Raw genomic sequence first — 21,302 nt, 5'->3', positions numbered from 1 at the left:
AAATTTGACAGGGGTCTGAGTCGACACAAAGAAGCAGACCATCGCAATCGCCATCAGTTTCTTTGCGACGCCGGCGTGGTATGGTCGGAGCGATGTAGGTGGTTCTTAGTGCATTGTAGCACCAATCTAGCTATTTTTGCTGCTGTTTATGCTTATACTGTCCTGTGGCTGATTCGTCCATACAAGCCAACAGACACCGTGCTTGCAAAGCCCACGGCGCTTTCTTCGTTCCGTGTTGCGAGCGTTCTTGCAACTTCTCTGCCAGCTGCGATGCAGTGTCGTGTGAAGTGATTTTCTGTCCGTGTTTTAAAGTGCACACTGCACAAGTAACGAACAGCTGTTCTTCAAGACGCCGAAGTTTTGTCTCTAAATTATAATAAAAGGTATATGATCTTTTCCATCATTTTTCCTGAAGATATTATTTTTATAAAATTTTGATTTGTTTCATATCCCACATTTTGGCAGCTTATTACAAACGCGAATTGAAATGACGCGAAATGCTTCAAGAACGATTTTCTTACATATTTGAACTACGCCGGGTCATGCGGTTCGCTTGAAGTTGCTATAAACATGAAGCGTATAAACACTAAGCTTTCACAGCGGTCGCGATCACCTAATGTGTGGTAAATAATATCTAATCATGAACTCAGTCTTTGCTTTTTCCTACTCCGGCTGTACAGGATGAGAGGTAGTGAAGCTTGAATATAGCTTCACGCCTGCGAGCCTCAATCATTGTTTGTTTTTTGTCTTGCTTCCTTAAAAACACATTTAGTTATCGGACAATAATACACGGCTAACTGCTACTCACTTCCATATTTTTCAGGATACAACGCCCTGAATCGCACAGCAAAAAATTCACAGAAGAAAACGTATCCACGATAGCGAAGGTGCAACGGCAACTAACGCCCAGAAAGCTGAAGCAGCTTGGCCTGACTACACTCTCATTTTTGCTGTTCCCAAGTTTGACTGATTGAATGTAACAAATGAGGCAAACTTCGCAACGTTTCCACTTTGTCACGCCTTTATTTACAGTAGCTACTTTCGAACCCTGTGGCTTCAGCTACACAGCACGTCAAGAGCTTATAATTTATCAATGCTCCAATAAGATCGCATAAACATCCATAAGACACGCCACGTTAATAGGACGCAAAAAAGGAAATAAATAGTTGCGGCACCGAGCTTTACAGAGTAGTATACTGGGTGATTTAAAGCTATACATTTACAGGTCAGTATATATTAGTAATCAGCAGTGAACATGTTTTTGTTCAAACACTGCGACCAATTCTGGTCAATCTTTCTTGAATGTCTAAAGGGAAATGTTGGCAGGAGGTTTTTATATAAATGACAAAGTCATGATGAAAACCTAAGGGACTATTTCTAGAATGGTGGTAGGATGTTGACGAAGTCTAGAGACATGCTTCTATTCTATGTAGGTGGCCAATTGTTGGCAGAATGTTACTAGGGTGTCTGAAGAAGCGCTAGTAAATTTCTAAATAGGATGTTTACATATAATGTGTGAACATGCTTCAATTTAATGAATGTTAATATAGGTCTAAAGAAAAGTGTTTCTAGACAGTTAGTAGGATGTAGACAGACCGCCTATGAAAATGATTGAAAGCAATGTTGGTGGCCAATTGCTTCTAGGGTGTTATTAGGGTGTTGTTATGAAGCCTAAAGGCCGTTGGAACGATTTCTATTAACTGTAAGTAGACTCTAGTTACAATAGTCTAACGACTGCCTAAAAAATGTTGGTATAAATTTTTATAAGGGATATATGTAATGGGGACTGCGAGGCATGCGTATTGCCGCATTTTCGATGCCGTTTGGGGCCATTAAAAAATTTTTTTTCATAACGCGTCCTCATATCATTTGCATAGCTCTGGGGGGCCATCATATTAAAAAAAACAGCACGTTTATATAATGGAATATTGGCTGAACATTACAAACCTTCTGCGACATTTAAAATTTTTCACGGCTGCGTTTGTATTGTAATAAGGAATAATTTCTTTTCGCATCACCAGAAGTTCTGACAACGGCGGCTTTTTAACTTATAAAGAGAAATGCGTTTCCTCACGTTATCCTCACGCGGTGCGAGTATGCGTCGAAGCGAACAAGAGATAGAAGCGCCCGCGCTTGGGTCGCGCGAGCGGATACCTGTGGCGCGGGCAACGTTATCGGCGATGTTGGACCGGTCCTCAGCCAGACGAGTCGGGCTGCTTCGCTTGCGTTTTGCGAGATAGCGATAACGCGGCCTAGAACGTGCGCTCATCACCACTTGTAGGTCACGTGCATTGTCTCAAGGTGAAAAAACAAATGCGTTGGCACCAGTATACGATGACTCATTCCGTCTCTGGGAGACACGCATCTTGGCCAATGCAGCAGACGACTGAAGCAAGAGGCACTTTTGACGGAATTATCGTATGCTTTGAGCAAGCTGCTTTATTTTCACTGAGGAGGAAAACGGTTTTGCTTTATCAAGAACATTAGGTTCAGTGCCCATATGACAGTTCCTGAGGCGAAACAGGAAATTTGCGTCACGTTACGTTAACAAATCGGGGTCATCAGCACCCTTTTTTAATCGTCGCGCCTACGTCACGCCTACGTCACGCCTCGAAGAAAATGGCGGAATGTCCAGACGGCATTGAGGAAGAAAAATATAGGAGGGAGCATTACGTCGCGCAGCCAGGCTTGGCAAGCGAACGCTCCGTGAAGCCGCAGTGGTGGCCCAACACGTGACCACTTGCGTCGAGATCACGGAGCAGGAATCGAGATTTGCCGAGACGCGCTCTAGTATTTACATAACAGCATATAACATAGGGGCCCCCTTCACAACTCCTACGACAGCTATAGGGCCTCATCTTCATACCGTACCCAATGTACTCGTTTTCATGTGATCAATAAAAGAACTTGAATGTGTTTGGTTCCCAGTAGCTATGCCAGTAGTTTTTATTTGGTGTGCGCTAGTTCAGCTGCCCTGCCGCGGCTTGTGCCTCCAGAGCAGGAACACTAAAAGCAACCGCGCACTTGGATGTGCGATCACGTGTTAGGCCACCACGTTTGGCTTAATCGCGTTGCGACATGCTCCTTCCTATCCTTTCCCTTCCTTCATGCCAGAACAGAGCTCAATGAGAGTATCTGGACCTATGTACTTAGAGCGGTGAAATTGATGACGTAAAGTTGCAGCAAGTGCTTCTGAAGCTTTTCCTACCACTCGCTAGGCTGTATGTTATGGCCCTGCTCTTGGCCCGTCAAGTTTAGGCGCTGGTTGGCCAGAGCGTAGGACACCGTCGCACTTTCTCCAGCGTAGCGTAACTACGCTAGACAATGTCCACCGCTTTCGACGCTGCCGACGTACTTCCAAAAGCGAATAGAAAGACGATGTTTTCTTACTCTCATGAATTGCGTGATTGCCGTAGAGTAAGGTGTAATAGGAAATGCGCGATTCATGCCAATTGGTGCGAGAATACACCCACGCGTAGCTTTCTCGTACGCTGTCATCATCATCATCAGCCTGGTTACACCGACTGCAGGGCAAAGGCATCTCCCATACTTCTCCAACCACCCCGGTCATGTACTAATTGTGGCCATGTCGTCCCTGCAAACTTCTTAATCTCCTCCGCCCACCTAACCTTCTGCCGACCCCTGCTACGCTTTCCGCTCCTTGGAATCCGGTCAGTAACCCTTAATGGCCATTGGTTATCTTCCCTCCTCATTACATGTCCTGCCCATACTCATTTCTCTTTCTTGATTTCAACTAAGATGTCATTAACTCGCGTTTGTTCCCTCACCCAATTTGCTCTTTTCTTATCCCTTAATGTTACACCTATCATTCTTCTTTCCATAGCTCGTTGCGTCGTCCTCAACTTAAGTAGAACCCTTTTCGCAAGCCTCGAGGATTCTGCTCCGTACGTGAGTACTGGTAAGACACAGCTGGTTATACACTTTTCTCTTGAGGGATAATGGCAACCTGCTGTTCATGATCGGATAATGCCTGTCAAACGCACCCCAGCCCATTCTTATTCTTCTGATTATTTCAGTCTCATGATCCGGATCCGTGGTCACTACCTGCACTAAGTAGGTGCATTCCCTTACCACTTCCAGTGCCTCGCTACCTATCGTAAACTGCTGTTCTCTTCCGAGACTGTTAAACATTACTTTAGTTTTCTGCAGATTAATTTCTAGACCCACTCTTCTGCTTTGCCTCTCCAGGTCAGTGAGCATGTATTGCAATTGGTCGCCTGAGTTACTAAGCAAGGCCGTATCATCAGCGAATCGCAAGTTACAAAGGTATTCTCCATTAACTCTTATCCCCAATTCTTCCCAATCCAGGTCTCTGAATACCTCTTGTAAACACGCTGTGAGTAGCATTGTATAGTGCACTATAGTGCACGTGCACTGTATAGGGCAGCAAAGGTATAATCGACCTGTGGCGACACGGTGAACTTAACCGTAAGTTAAGGGATAACCTCCGAGTTTGGCCCACCGTAGGCGCCAAAATTTGAAGTAATGGGGTCTGTGTCAACCTCCATGATGACATTTGAACTGCACGCCACGGTGGAGCTCAGTTGGCGAAGCGTTGTACACACGGCCTCGCTCCACTGTAGCCTTGGTAGCGCAAGGTATTAAAAGGAGCTGGAGTACCGCGCTGGTGTTCAAAGGCAATGTTTGATTTCTAGCAGCTCATATCCTACCCGACGCACCGAAGTACTTTTTGCTGCAAAGTATTTCTCACATATTCTATGTTAACTTCAATAGCGTCGCTCAACATTGATAACAAGTGGTTCAAAATCCGTCTAACAGCTAATTAGCATGATTTTTCGATAATTATACGCCTCATCGTTTTTTTTTTCATATTGATCAATCGAACTTACCTGGACAGTGCTTAAGGCGAAAATTACCTATTTATATCCGAAATACGTCCCGCGCTGATTTATTCCCGGGAAATATCGCTCCGCCTAGTTCAACGTCTCCTTAAAGCGCGTTCTTTATACCAAAAACAGGATTTTCTTTCAATCTAAGCTATTTGACAGGCATGAATCCTGCCGCAAGTATGATGACCTAGCCTCTGAAATTAAAAACGGAACATACGTCTTTTTGAATAACATATTCCCTTCCCTTTTAACAAGCCGGCCTAAAACGTTTTGGAGCATTGTTGGTGGATTAATAGCCAATTCTATATGGTTGATTATTATTGGTGGTGCGCTTTTTGCTAGATACCAGTGCCATGTTTTAATAAATTATAATTAGGGTAAATAATATTTTGCAAATTTCTATCGCGAATTTGGAGGATTTAGTTGGCTAATTTTTCGCCTGTGGATTCTGTGCTGATTGACCGACTTTGTGTGTTGGAGTGAGTTAAGAACTTGACGGTTTCTTCGTCATGCGTACCTGATGATATGAATTTGAAGTTTACAAAAAAAAAAACGCTGAAGTATACGGTCCGAATGTACCAATATATTAGCTGAACTTGGTTTCTTTTTTTTTTTTTTTCAATCTGTATCCATAGGCCAGTGACCGAGCCACTGGAAGGTCGGCAAGGCGGTGCCGCTGTATAAATCTGCTCACTCGACACCCCCCCCCCCCCCGTCTTAGAAAAATATAAAATAAATTACAATATGGGTGTTTTGCTTGCCAAAACCGGGATCTGATGATGAGGCACGCCGTATTGGGGAACACCGGTAATGTGGATCAGTTGGAGTTCTTTAACGGGCACCTAAATCTAAGTGCACCGGTGTTTCTGCATTTCGCCCCCATCGAAATGCGGCTGCCGTGGACGGGATTTGATCCCGCGAGCGACACTTTCTTTCAATTATTAATATATATCAGTAACTGGTTACCCTGGCAGGCTATGATAAGAAACGCATCATAAACTCAAACATAGTTTATTTTTGGGAAACCAGTCATTTTTACCAGAGAAAAGTATTGTTTCCGAAAATCATTTTCTTGTAAAGTGCAGTTAATTTGGATTACTAACGACCTTTTCTCTGCTGTTGACAATGGATACCTCATAGACTGCAGGTTTCTCAATTTTTCAAAAGCTTTAGACCTTGTCGCGCTCCAATTGCTACGTTTTAAACTAAATGACTTAAACTTCCACCTTGAAACTTTTAGCTTCGATTGGAAGTTTTTTGCTGGCAACACAACACGCCACCGCCATGATTCCCCTGACTGTTCAGTTCACTCTGGGGTTCCGCACGGTTCAGTTCACGGGCGGCCTCTCGTTTTAATTTGTATAGCCACATACCTGATGTTGTAAAGCCATCTATATAGTGATGAATGCGTAAATTACCATGTAATATCCTCTGACTCAGATTCCTATATACGTCACTCTGAGCTTAACACTGTCACTAGCTGGTGCAACATCTGGCAAATGCATCTCAATTAAAAAAATTAAATTAATAAAAATATTTTAGAGGCACCTGCTGCTAATCCTTCTATCAATAATATTGGTCGTTCAGTGCTAGAAGCAACTTCGTATAAATATCTAGGAGCGCGCATAACCGCCTATGTTTCACGGAAAACTCACATTATGTAGTAAATAAATCTAACAGAATGTTTAGTCACTCACGTCGCAACTTATCGAGAGCAGCATCATCAGTAAAACTAGCACAGTACAAGAACACTTGTACGCTCCAAGCATTTCATTTCATTTCGTTTATTTCATATCAAGATTATACATGTGCGGTGTGGTATCCAAGCAACGGATATGAGATTTATCAAACTGACTCCGTGCAGAACTAAAGTACGTGCTTGCGAGAAATGTATAGCAAGATATAAAAACAACATTTCTGTTCATTTTATTCTATATTTTGCGTTTAACATTGGATATGTTCAATTTGCAAATTTGATGTGTGTTTTCATTGCTGTTTAGATGATGGGGGCTGGGGCTTTGTTAAGCTCCAGTTTTGGACAGCTTTTGCTGCAGCTTCTCAGTCTGTGATTGAAATTAAGATGGAAATGAAACATAATAATAATAATAATAATAATAATAATATAATAATAATAATAATAATTATTATTATTATTATTAATATTATTATTATTATTATTATTATTATTAGGCAGTCCGGTGGAGCGTGTGAGTTGTCATAATCGCTTGTTCTTCTTGTTAGGTCTGCCTACGTCGTAGCACTCGAAAACGGTCGACGTGCCTGGTATATCTACCGCATGAATCGCAAGCACTGCACCATCTGACGTCATCAACCCCCCCCCGGACACCTGCTGAGCTGGCATCGATCAACGAGGGTCCAACGCCGGCCAATCAAAGCATCACACGAAGAACTGGAAACTGTAAAACCGAGCGTTCCCCCGCGATCGGCTGCAGTCCGGCGGAGCGTGTGAGCGTGTCATAATCGCTTGTTCTTCTTGTTAGGTAAGAACAGTTGCCTATGATTCTCGGTTGTTTTCACCTTTCTCCGCCGGACTGACTCGTAGAGCTCGTGAAAGTACCTCGTTTTCTATTATCATTGTACTTAAAGAGTGCATTGCTTGCCACAGTACGTTACCTGATGATGGTCGTTTTATGTCGTGCGCTGAATGTAAACATGACTACCATTTGGGTCAACCTTGTTCAGGCATAGCGCCTAGTACTTTTGTGACCAAGAGCCAAGCTAAGCGAGAAACGTGGGTCTGGAAAACCTGTCGGGCTGGCAGGCAGCGAGACGCTTCAGCGTCGCAGATGGCGTGTAGCCAGACAGGGAACGGCAGTTCTGTAGAGCCATACTTGGCTTCTGAGCTCAGGGAAATAAAAGACAGTATTGCTTCTTGGTAACTCTGCATGCAAAAGTGGATTCCCTGCTTCTGCTGAAAACTGTGTTTACTAAGCTTTCAATGACTGTTGAAAACCTAAAGGAAGCGGTCTCATTTGTGTCGAAACAGTATGACTCAGTACTGGAGGAGATGAAAACTAACAAAGAGCGCAAAAAGGCCCAGGAAGAGGAAATTGTACGCTTGAATGAAGTGGTCAAGGCCCAAGCAATACAGCTTGACCTTCTGCAGGATGTACAGAATGAGAACGAACAGTACAATAGGAAGAACAACTTGAAAATTGAAGGCCTGTGCAGCAAGTGCTGCAACAGCACCTGCTGCACGGCCTGCACGGCCTGCACCTGTTGGCTCGCGTAGCATCCTTCTGCGATTTCGTTCACTAGGGAACATGGAAGCAAAGAGACATCAACGCAATGGAAGTAAGCAACGCTAGGTAAGCTAGCCCCGCTAAGTGTGACATCTTTTACACGCCTTATCTGACGCACAGCTCTCGCGATTACCTTCGCACAGTTATCATGTCACTTCAGCAACACACTTTGCCTGCTGCTGACCTCACGTAGTGCGTCAGAGGATCGTTTTGCTTTTCCAGTTTTATTTTATGCTCTTCAGCTCGCAACAGGTGTGAAATTGGCGAACTGCGAATGCTTATGTTTCGCTTCCCATAACATGTGCGCCCTATTTTTTCGGCCATTACTGAAACACCAACGCTCGAAGAGCGACAGACAGAAGAACGTAAGGCATTTATCGCTGGTGCTCTTTACGCTTTTGTGTCGGTTTTCGTTGTCATGCAGATGTATGTTTCCCTTCCGAAAGGCACAAAGCGGAATATGGAAACTACAAGACTCCGAGCAGACTTGAGGACAAGGGGGGGTCATTAGGTAGAACTTTTGTTTCACGACATCGCGCATCTATGGTATCGTTGCTCAGGAACTAAGATTCCAAACCCCGCGAAAACAGTGGCGTGGAACAATGGGAAGAAGAGAAAATTACCTGAATCACCCACACTACGAGAAAGTGGCATTATAGTGTCTAAATCGCGTGAGCGAACTAACGTTTGTGCCTTCACAAAAGTACACCTGTGACAGTTGAAACCACTCGGCTCCCGTGGACACTGGTAATTTGTAATGGAAACAGCTTTGTCTCTTTACTTTCTCGATGTTATGTGGCTATGGTTCAAAGCTTCCAACTGAGGAAATGTGATGATCTATTTCAGAGTCTGCGTGTTTAAAATGAATGAAAGTACAAGCCCTTAATATTTGTTTTCATCTTCGGCGCTCCACTTCTTTAAGGAATTGCCTAGAAACTGCTCATTTTCGCAACCGAATATCATGGCTCTTGAGGCGTAAGCGTGTTGACAAAGTCCTCCCTCTAATAAAAATACACCAAGCCCACGCACGTACACACCTCTTACAATTTATGTCTGCTTCCTTGACGGTGGCTTCCTGACCACAGCTGCTAAATGCCCTGGGTGCTCACATAGGCGACTTATGCCAGTTGTTGGAGCACTTCGAAAACATCATTTGCCGAAGTTTTTTGAGACACCTAAACATATTATTACAGAAATATTTATAAAGCAGCTCAGAGAAGCTTCATGTGGACGTAAGCATGCAATCTGAGTAATTTTGGAGCACACTAAAAGCTCATGTGTTCTTTATATGAAGCTGATTATCCTATATACTATGTGATACGATGGTGAGAAACTTATTTTATTGCAAGAAGCCGGTTACGTCAGTGTAATGATTTTTTGTTTGATTTGTAAACCTGATAACATGCTGTACATGAAATGAGTGGCACCGTACGACTGTCTGCAATTAGGAATGTTACGACTGGAAGCATTACTAATGATGTAGACGTGCTCGTTTGGCAACAGAATGAAAGTAGACTTGCAGTGGATATAATTAGGTGGTGAGAGGATCAAGAAATGAAATGTTGGCACCATATAAATCAATAAGGCTAATTAAGGAGCATCTCTTGGGACACAGAAAATTATCTGCAATAGGCGTCTTTATGTGCTGATGCGAGCCAGCAAACATTTGTCTCCCGTCAGTGCCATCTGTTCTAGAAAAGTCAAAAAGAAAACGCCATTTCTTCTTTTGCATTACCGCTCAATTAAGCCCCGGCAAATGAACAAATTTCATCCGAAATGCTTTTTTTTGCGTATCTAAACAGCAGACAACGATCGTCCTCTAAGATGCTAATTAGAATAATTTTCGGGATATCCGAGTTTCCGAAGATGCTTTAGTTGTCAGTTTGGTATCACTTTTTATCATGAAAGCATAATATGTTCTGCGCAGTAAGGCAGGGCATGCTAGAGCAGCTGTCTGAAATTTCTTTTGAGCTTTCTTCACTTGGGACTTGCTATAAAGATAAACATACCATCTCGTTTTCTGAATTGATCATAGCTTTGATATCTATTGTTCGTTGTTTCTATGCGGGCAAAGACGCTTCTATTCCAATGCTGTACATGTCAAAATAGAGAACGTTATGACCACTATTGAAACGACACCTGATCAAGCTTGGCAACACATGTCATGTTCCAAAGACGCGTGTCATATTCCCAAACAACCCTGCTTTCCCCCAGAACTTCTCCCTCACAGCAGCTATTGTGCGTGAACGCTTCTGTGTAGCTGAAGTGTCAGTCGTTTTGTGACCACGCCAGGTTTAGATGAAAGCATACCTTAAAGGGCCCTGAAGCATCTCTCGGCCTTGGTGAAATAATATTTTCCATGGGTAGCACACGCTATTGTTAACATCATAGCCAATTTTTGCTGTAGTGCGCGGTGCGAGGAGTTTGCAAGTGGATGGCGAGGTCACCGTTCTCTCAAACACTCTTTTTTCAACAGAAGGCGCTGGCCTCACTCGCTTCTGGACGCTCTATTTTGTCATCGGACACTTTACTACGCCATTCCCTTAGCCGGCTGCTATTTGCCGAGAGCTGACATCCAGGTGCGGTTGGCTACATGACGTAGATACCGCGGCCGCCGCGGGGTGCCGCCACGAGTCCGCTGGCTAAGCTCACTGCGACTCGCTGAGGACAACCGCGTTTCGCTTTTGCTTAACGCATCGTACGCACCGAAGGCGGACGTCCTGGCATCTACGTTAACATCCAAAATGCAATTGTGAGCTAGACTAACACTGACGTTCATATGATGACGTGGTAATGCTAGGCGTAATACTAGGCGTAATGCTAGGCTAGGGTCAATGCTACTTGCCACAAAAAAATCCTAAAGAAGAAGTGAAAGTATGTAACTAACTAAAATTACATTGAAATTGTTCAAGTCGTGACAGTCTCTTGAACTAATTAAATACAACCGATAATATAGTGCTGCCTCGTGAGACTTGACAGAAAATTCTCCTTATATCACTACATTTTACATACAATCAGTCACTGTCACTATAACGCGTATATACTTTTTATTACTTTCGTGTAATAAGAGCGTTGCTGCTTAAAAATAAAAGTTCGTAAACTCCGAATACTATGAACTTTGTGCCTTTGTCTGTTATGTATATTACATGCAGTTTTAAACGGGCATGACAGTGTCAACCATTTCTCAAGTCTGTCAACCGTTTACGACATTTTGCGATGCTCTGGTTCTTATTTTCTGCCTTGAAGTGGACCTTTTAGAACTTGAAAAGAAATAATATTTAAAGAGAAAATTGCAGGAGAAACCATCTCAGGATGGTTTCTGCGATGAATGCGTTAGCTTTGAATCAATGTATTGACACAATGTATTGCCAGCGACGAAATTAATTATGTACGACGCACGTACTTCACCGGGCTTTCGCGCTTCCCTAACAACACTTCGTGCCATCTAGCGCAGCCGCCGCGAAGCTTATGCATGGCGTCTTAATGCATGGCGGGCCGGTGCGTGTGAACGCTGCGCGTCATGGGGCAACCGACCTCCTCTCTCCCGCTTCTTTCTGGACACACTGCGCCAAGTGGCCGCGAGACGTGAAACATGGCGTACCAGCGCCTGCAAATGCTGAGGATTGTCTCCTCACTTGCCGCAGACTCAGTGCCCAAAGTTGGCGAGAGGTCCACTCGAAGAACGGCACGTACCCCAGTGAGCTCGAGGCGCGGCTCACTAAAGCGTTCGCCTGAAAGGCGCTCATTGAAAAGGCGGCGCATACCCAGTGTATCTTTTGCGCAGCCTACTAATGCGTATGCTTGCTGTCCTTGATAAGCCCTTGGAAAAATGTTAAATCTAGTTTTCAGGCCATGCAGACCTTATTTGACTTCAGGAAATCTATCTATCTATCTATCTATCTATCTATCTATCTATCTATCTATCTATCTATCTATCTATCTATCTATCTATCTATCTATCTATCTATCTATCTATCTATCTATCTATCTATCTATCTATCTATCTATGCTTGCATCTATCTATCTATCTATCTATCTATCTATCTATCTATCTATCTATCTATCTATCTATCTATCTATCTATCTATCTATCTATCTATCTATCTATCTATCTATGCTTGTACGTATCTAATCATTTTCCAGCCTACCTGGGCCGCTTGGTATTCTATGACCGAATAGGTAGCGCAGCAGGCTGCTGTGGTGAGGGAACAGGGTTCAAAACCAGCCATCGGACGAATTTGATGATGATGATATGTGGTGTTTTATGGCGCAAGGGCCAGTCATGGCCAAAGAGCACCAAGCAATGTTTTAATGCAATCAGGGATGCAAATAATGACCAATGGCCTCGTGGCTGGCTATAACAATGCAACCTCGATGTATAGGGGCCTAAAAACAGTGGTAAAATAAATACGTATCAATTAAAATTGTTGCAATGATTTTGGGATATGCTATGAATTTAAAACATATGCTCTGATGGAATTAGGGAAGAAAATATATAAATGCCAGTAGCACAATTGCCTCAATGAGGCCCTTAAATGCAAGGGCCTGTAGGCACGTGCTCTACAAAATGCTACTATCGCAGCAGCATCGTCTGGTAAGATGCTGTGCTACGAATCTCCTTCGGCCTATAACTTGGAATAAATTAACATCTTGCAGAAAGACAAAAACTGATTTTCTGTGAAAAAATGGGTCAGCACTAAGAAACATTGCCGGATGAAAAGGAATATCTTGTCGGTAGGCTAGAGGGAAGTGTTTTTTCCTTTCAGTTTGCAATTCTCTACACTCCAACAAGACATGGAGGATTGTTAGTATCTGGCCACATGTACAGCATATGGGTGGTTCACTACCGGTCAAGAGATAAGAGTGCGTGCTATACGTATGACCTATCCTAAGGCGTCAGAAAATGACCTCGATTCGCCGTTTTTTGTTATCGGTGGCAAATTTCCTAATTGTGGCTCGATCAAATGGAGTTTGTTCGAGGTTTCGGTGTCCCACTTAGGTTGCCAATGCCTTCTAAGTTTTTTGCGCACAAATGGCGTTAAGTCGGAGGCAGGGATACCTACGGAACAATTGCCAGCTTTCGTTGCAATGGATGTCGCAATTTCATCAGCAAGCATCTTGCCCTTAATGCCTCTGTGCCCAGGTACCCAACATACTATGACGTGCTGATTACATGTATATGCTGTGCACAGGAGCGAATATAGCTCATTGAGTACAAGATTGTTGTGTTTCTGGAGTGACATTAGATATTTTACGACACTAAGGGAGTCTGTGAATATAATGGCATTTTGCAATTTCATTTTCTTGATATGTTTAACAGCTGTCAGTACAGCATATGCCTCAGCAGTGAATATGCTTGTTTCTGGGTGCAGGACGTTAGAGTCTGAAAATGATGGGCCGACGGCTGCATACGAAACGCCGGCATGCGACTTTGAGGCATCTGTGTAAAATTCCTGCAAGAGTACTTCGACTGAAGTTCAAGAAAGTGCATTTCAATGTGTACCTGGGGAGCGTTCTTCATTATTTCAACGAACGAAGTATCACACTCGACGAGCTGCCATTGCCACGGCGGACATAGCGTGACAGGAGCCATTAGAGGGTTTTCAAAAAGTGGAACATCCATTTCTTGACTGAGTTTCCGTACATGCAGTGAGAAATGTTCTCTAACTGCCGGTCGACTAATAAATAGAGTTGCAGATGTCATGTTGTTTACACTTTGGTACGAGGGATGTTCACGGTTTGCATTTACCTTCAGAAAATACATAAAACTTGAATACGACCTCTGAAGATGAAGCGACCACTCATTAGCTTCAACGTAAAGATTCTCCAGAGGACTTGTCCTGAAGGCACCGGTCGCCAGACGGATACCTTGGTGATGTACAGGATCCAGCATCTTCAATGCACTCGGGCTATCCGATTGATAAACTAGTGCCCCATAGTCTAAGCGTATTCGAATGAGGCTCTTGTAAAGGTTCATTATGCATCTCTTATCACTACTCCATGTTGTGTGTGACAAAATGTTACCAATGTTCATGGTTTTTAGGCATTTCTTTCTGAGGTACTTCAGGTGTGAAATAAAGGTTAATTTATTGTCTAAAATTACGCCTGAAAAGTTGTGTTCTGTGCTCACAGGTATGTGCTGCCCCTGAAGTTCAACTTCAGGATTTGCTATAAGACCTCTTTTTTTTGTGTGAAAAGAAGACAGGTACTCTTGCTGACTTTGAGCGTAAAGCCTTTTCATCGGCAGACTTAGACACCTTCTTTAGACAAAGACTTTGGACTTGTCGCTCACAGATAGCGAGATTACGGGACTTAAATCCAATCTGAACGTCATCAACATATACAGAATAAAATATACTGCGCGGTATTCATGAGCGCAAGGAATTCATTTTTATGATAAAAAGTGTGCAGCTAAGCACGCCACCTTGCGGTACCCCAGTTTCCTGTAGAAATGGCCTCGAGAGGATATTACCAATTCTAACAGGGAATGTGCGATTTGATAAATAGCTTTGTATTACATTAAGCATTTTTCCGCGGATTCCCATTTCCGATAAGTCACGTAGAATTCCATACCGCCACGTGGTATCGTAAGCCTTTTCCATGTCTAAGAATACAGAAAGAAAGAACTGTTTATGTATGAAAGCGTCGTGAATATATGCTTTAATGCGAACGAGGTGGTCTGTCGTCGATCGGCCTTCCCTAAAACCACAATCATATGGGTCAAGGAGCTTGTTTGATTCAAGGAAGTACAAGAGCGTGCGATTTATCATTTTCTCAAGGAGCTTACATAGACAACTTGTGAGCGCTTTGGGCCGGTAGCTTGCCACAGAGAACGGATCTTTACCTTGTTTCAAGACAGGGACTACAATCGGCTCTTTCCATGTCAATGGAATGTCTGCTGTTTCCCAGATAACGCTGGAAATATACAACCGAACCATCTGTGTGTCAGGGTGAAGATGTTTTATCATTATGTACATGATTCTGTCGGCTCTTGGTGCCGATTTCGTGCAGCCGTTCAAGGAAGCTCTGAACTCGGCAATGCTAAAAGGATGGTTGTATTGTTTAATTCCGCTACCTTTACGGTTCAGTGCCTTACTTTCAGCTATCTGTTTATGTTTCTGGAATGACTGTGAGTAATTTTCAGAGCTAGAAACTCGCTCGAAGTGTTGTCCCAGAGTGTTCGCCTGTTCTTGAAGGCTGTAGCCTTGATCATCAACCAAAGGCATGTTGTAGGTTTGTCGACTGATTAATTTCCTTAGCCTATTCCAGACTTTTGCTTCTTGCGTATGGGAATTTATGCTTGTGACGTATTTTTCCCAGCTTTCTCTTTAAGCGATACGACGCGTTCTTCTTCCTTTGGATTTCACGTGCTTAAAGTTAATGAGGTTTTCTGTCGTTAGAGACTGACGTAGTAAACGCCAGGCTTTGTTTTGCTCCTTACGCGCATTCTTGCATTGCTCATTCCACCACCGCACGTGCTTCTTTTTTGTAGTCCCCTTCGTTTGTGGAATGCACTCTATTGCAGCGTCAATTATAAAAGCGGTGAAATGAGCAATAGCATCGTTCACACTAACATCTTTAAAAGCATTTGGCTGCATCTGGGTGATTACCTCAAATTTTTTTCCAATCTGCGGATGCAACTTTCCATTGAGGGGGGTGTGGTAGGAATTCATTTTGTTCTAAAGTTTTGAGGCAGATGGGAAAATGATCACTCCCATATGGGTTTTTAACCACCTCCCATTCTAGGCATGGTACAAGTGTAGCCGAGCAGGTAGCTAAATCCATCGAAGAGTACGTGCCATGTGCTATGCTATAGAATGTCGGCTCCTTTTTATTTAATAAGCATGCACCTGAAGAAACAAGAAAATTTTCTATTAGGCGGCCTTTGACGTCGCATCGAGGGTCTCCCCAGAGAGGATGGTGCGCGTTGAAATCCCCAACGGGTACGTAGGGCTCAGACAGCTAATCGATTAGATTAAGAAATTCTGTTCTTTGGAGTCGATAGTGGGGCGGTATGTACACAGAAGAGATTGTAACGAGTTTTCCTAACAGTAAGGCTGGGACCGCAACTGCCTCAAGAGGCGTTCGGAGTTCCAAGGCCTCACATGGTACACGCTTATCAAGTATAATCGCGACACCACCGGACGAAGCGAAAGCATCGGCCCGGTCTTTGCGGCAAATCTTAAATTGTGGTAGAAAGCCTGCCTGTGTTAGTTTCAAATGGGTCTCTTGGACACACAGCACCTTTGGATTATATTTACACAGGAGTTCCTTGACATCGTCGAGGTTATGTATGAGTCCTCTGACGTTCTATTGTAATATTTGTTTCTCTATAGTTAAGAGTGTGTGTATGCTGTGTGTTTAGAGAGGAAAGTTGATTTAGATTACAGGGCCTTTACGGGCCCCGTAATGCAAAGTTTGTCTTTCTTGCCGCAGTCCCGAGACTGGCGGCGATCCGTCGGCGCTTGCTGCACCGTTTGGCTTGAAGTAGTGTCCATTGCCTCTTGCGAGGCACTGGACGTCCGCTGTTGTGAGTGGCGCGTTTGTCGTGAAGGCTTCGCCTGAACAGATGACACCTTCGTGCCTACCAACCCTGAGGTCGATGGGCCCTCTTTTTGTGACGGCGAGGCAGCGCTGGCTGCTGTCGCCGAGGGGGCTAGTGGCACAACCGCGGCCACACCCTTTATGGGCCCGGAAGGTGCCAGAGTCTGCTGTGTTGCCCCCTTAGCGCCGCACCAGCATAGCCTGCTGTATGAATAAATGAAACACGTTTCCGCGCTTCTTGAAATGATATGTTCTCTTTAACTTTCAGTGTGATAATATCCTTTTCTTTTTTCCACATCGGAAATGATCGGGAATATGTGGCGTGGTCACCGTCACAGTTCACACAGTGTAGTGTGCCAGTGCAGTTCTCGGAAGTGTGCTCTTGACCACATTTTGCGTAAGTGAGACGGCCTCGGCAGCTTTGTGAGCCATGGCCAAATCTTTGACATTTGAAACATGTACGTGAAATTGGAATGTATGGTCTTACTCGTGTTTTTGTGTATCCTTTATCTAGAGATTCTGGCAGTACACTTGTAGCAAAGGTGACAATCAGATGTTTTGTAGGAATTTCTTTGTTGTCGCGCTTGATCGTTATTCGTCGTACTTTGACAACATCCTGTTCCTTCCATCCTTCGAGTAGTTCTTCACTCAAATTCAAAAGATCAGCATCTGATACCACACCTCTGGATGTGTTCATAGAGCGATGTGGCATCACTGTGATTTCAACATCACCAAAAGCCAGAATATTTGAAATCTTTTCATGTTGAAGCTGGTCACGCACTTCAAGCAGTAGGTCGCCGCTAGCTAGTTTAGTGATATTGTATCCAGTACATAGAACGTAGGTGAGAACTTTCGCAACGGTGAATGGTGAAAGGGTTCTTACTGTCTTATCGGGGCACTGACTATGTATAACGTGGTAGCGCGGGAAGGACTCCTTGTGTTGGGCAAAAAATTGAAAAGTTTCTTCGGTGCGCCCTCTTTTCGAAAGAGGGCGATCAGGAAGTCAGGGAAAGGTGGTTAAAGCCATGAATAACTTATTATATTTCGGCAGCTATGCCAGCCACCCACCACCGAGCCCAACAAGGGGACGCTGCGAGACCCGATGGAAACGCAGACGCCAGCTGTACATAGCTACTATAACCAAATATAATAGATCCAAGGTTGGATGAACTACACCAGGTTAACCCTTGCAGCCTGGAGAATTGGAAGTAAATGAAGTGAGAAGAAGACAGGACAGGTGGAAAGTGCGAGAGAAAGATGAAGGTATAAGAGAGAGAAAGACAGGAAAGGGCAACTAACGATTTCCCCCGGGTGGGTCAGTCTGGGGGTGCCGTCTACGTGAAGCCGAGGCCAAAGAGGTGTGTTGCCTCCGCCGAGGGGTCGTAAAGGTCCAAACGCCCGGCATCGGCTCAACCCCCAGGATCCCCTTTTCTGAGGACACGGCTAAGCCACGCACGGTTAAATGCGGGAGGGTCCGACCCTCGTGTACTCGGGTACGTGGTGTCGCAAAGCACCAAACGCCTGCTAACGCAGACGCCCCCGCGGGACGGACGAATTTGGGTGGCTGAGTATGTGCGAATCTGTGCAGCTCTTCAACGACCTTCTTTCATGCCGATCAGGATCACTGTATGTGCGAAACTGGGTATGTAGCGCTTTCCAATGAAACATTTGGACGCTGACTTCGATCACTGGGTATGTGACAGCCGGTCAGTGCTCGTCCTGAATGAACCGCTTTGATACCGCTTTGGGTCACTGGATATGTGCCAGTAGGTGTGTGCCGCTCTAAGATGACAAAAAAAAGATATCTTCAGTTTATCTGATGCTTAGTGGAATTGAAACCCCGCCCCGAGGGTTTTTCGAAGACAGCAACTCGACGCTTTAGCAGGCTGCGCCACAAACGCACTGACTGTATGTCTCACTCTTCCATGACGCGCTCGGTAACTTGGGTAAGCTGAGCACGTGCCGCTGGGTATGCGGCAAGCGAGGGAACAATTCTGAGCGTTCGCACACACGGGCACGCCGCGCTTCTCGTGTTGGAGGCTACGCGCGGACCTCTCGGCGGCACGACTAGATGGCGCAGCATGTCAACAAAGAAGCGCCAGCGAGGAGCCCGGCTGCTGCGTTAAGCGTTTCTCAGCGTTTGCGCGTACCGGCGCACAATGCATTTTGGAGGACATGCGCAGACGCCGCCAGATGGCACCGAGTTTTTAGGGAAGCAAAAAATAGGAGTCCCACTTCAGAAAACGCCTCCTACAAAAGTCGTTTGAACGGTGGCAATACGTAGTGTTGCTATACGGATGTATAGCTGAACGTATTACCATCGGCAGTCGTCGTAAGATCGTGTCAGCAGGATTTACATGTGAAAGAGAAGTGAAGATAATAGTCGTGGCTCAAGAACTTATTTCGTAACATCAGGTGTCCAATACACCTACTTGTGCAGTGCATATTTATTTACTGTATAAGACAGATATGGTCCCTAATGTCAGGTCGAACGAAAGCAAAATGATTTCCTCCAGTGACTGTGTGTCACAGATCAGAATGCCTCGCCATTAAATACTAGATGAATAATTAACTAAATTATGTTTTTTCCTGAAGTGGTGGATGGATATCATATGTATTCCAATACTTTGATCTACTGCTTATTTATTTTGCTTCTAGATTGGGCAGATTTTATACTTCCATGTCAGGTCACAATTATATTGGGTGTTTCTACGAAGTTTCTAAGTAATATTTAGAAATAAACGTCTTGAAATAAATGGACGGTTCCTTAGGAGACATACGGTCAGTGGTGGCGACGACAAGGTGAGTGTTATTAAAATGTAATTTTGTTAATTTGTGACTGATTACCAGGTATCGCTCGTCACCCCATGGTTACCACCACTGACGGCATGTTTCCGAAGGAAACGTCCTCTTATTTCAGAACAGCTATTCATAATATTATTAAATTTTTACTTAAAGTCTTCGTACAAACAGACCGTATAGTGCACTAATGCTTAGGGAGATGGACAGCATACAGCGAACATTCCAAATTGCGGCTACTGAGGTATTGGCTGCCGAAGCTGCAATAATTTGGTGAAGCTCACACAAAATAAAATATGCGTATCCTGATTCATCAAAAAATGACGGTGATACCGCGCGTAGTCCAACTGCTGTAGTAAATAGGCGACAGAAGACGACCATGTATTTGACTACTGGCTCTGTATGCTTAATAATTTCAGTTGATTCTCTACTTATTGATGATTCAGCATGTATTTGCAGCATACAGAGGTCTAAGTACCCTGAGGTGCCAGAAAGGTCTTGTCTGAAATGCCGTGCAGTAAATACATGGCAGGGTTTCGATTATAATTCTTGAAGGTCATCTTAAATGCTGTTCCACATTTATGTTCGCGTAACTGAAAGGATGTTCAAACTACATAACCAATCCTATTACTAAAAAGTTACCTCTGCTAAGTGCAACCGCGAGGCGCACCTAAGTGTTAAGCTTTCCACATGCAAAGCTAAGCCATAGCGGCTAGTTGAAAAATTATTTCGGCCTTTTGACAAAGGACGTTTGGAAACAACAAATGTCACTTTCTTACATTGGCAAAGAGCACAAATTGCTTATGGTAAGTTCTTGTTATAGATTTTTTTTTACATCCTCTTTTATTGTTGGTCTCAAGTGACATCGCCTGCGTTTCACAACTTTGCGCACATAGATTAAGATTGAGAGAGCCCAGTCGGACACAAGTATCACAGTGAGCAGCGCATTATGTCAAATATGTTTGCACTAAATTTGATGTTCCAGGTATTACGGTAGACAAGAGAATAACACAAAAAGAGAATAACACAGCGCTTAACTTTTTCCGTACAGAGTTAGCGGTGTGCCTATTCTCGTTACCGTGCCCGTTTCATATTTTAAATAGCGGCAATGTTGTTTCAAGAAACCACAAATACCTCACAATTGAAGCGTATATGTAACTATATCCCTGAATTTCCTTTAAAAAAAGATCATTTTTTCATTTTAGTCTTCCTTTATTTTATTGCCCAGCATAACCCTTAGTATTACATGTGATGTGGTATTGTTTACGTCATTATGTTCACGGGTGAGCACCGGTCATCTGTGTGGACTCGACCTCTATAAATTATAAAACCTGTTGCGCTGGAATTTCAAGATATAGCTAGTCTGACGAAAATACGTATGGCGCCCTTTGCTAGCACACGAAATTATTTTCCACTTCTCACATGTATATTCGCTCCTGCTATATTTGTACCAAAGCGTTAACTGAAATACAAATTAGGTACGATATTTTTAAAAGAACATATTAGCAACAAATTGTACTCACTGGTCACACAGCGAAGATGAGCCTAGGAACAACTCTGCAGTTGAGAAACTGCTTTAACCACACTGCTGCGAGGTCTTCAACAAATTTCTGATTGTCGGGAAGGAAGGACACATGATTGCTAATTGGTGTCATAAACGCGCCTTCCTTATCTACCTTTGGAGCTCTTGCTTCGCAGAGACGTTCATAAAGGGCACAAGCGAGGTGCTAGCGAATCCGTATCCTCTACTACGCCAGTGTGTTTGTGGAACTTATATGTTCTGCTATCAAGGGAAATCATCAGGGAAGGCGGCCTGTTGTTTGGA

At 43.9% G+C, this 21,302-nt stretch overlaps 1 protein-coding gene across 2 annotated transcripts in view; it reads right to left on the bottom strand.

The window, feature by feature from the left end:
- The window catches only part of LOC126518730 (organic cation transporter protein-like), a 210,737-nt gene extending 189,665 nt beyond the window's left edge, over positions 1-21,072 (bottom strand). Inside the window, exon 1 of one of the 2 annotated variants that reach the window (XM_050168498.2) lies at positions 21,001-21,072. The gene's annotated coding sequence lies outside the window, so the exon portion shown is untranslated. Of the gene's footprint in view, positions 1-1,947; positions 2,090-21,000 lie in introns of those variants that run through there. The other variant, XM_055064968.1, reaches the window with a different exon arrangement.
- Between the last annotated feature and the right edge of the window lie 230 nt (positions 21,073-21,302).

This window comes from Dermacentor andersoni, chromosome 1 (genome assembly GCF_023375885.2).
Source record: "Dermacentor andersoni chromosome 1, qqDerAnde1_hic_scaffold, whole genome shotgun sequence".
Lineage (NCBI taxonomy): Eukaryota > Metazoa > Arthropoda > Arachnida > Ixodida > Ixodidae > Dermacentor > Dermacentor andersoni.
The sequence above is the reverse complement of the archived record's forward strand: the minus strand, read 5'-3'. Positions and strand labels throughout refer to the sequence as shown.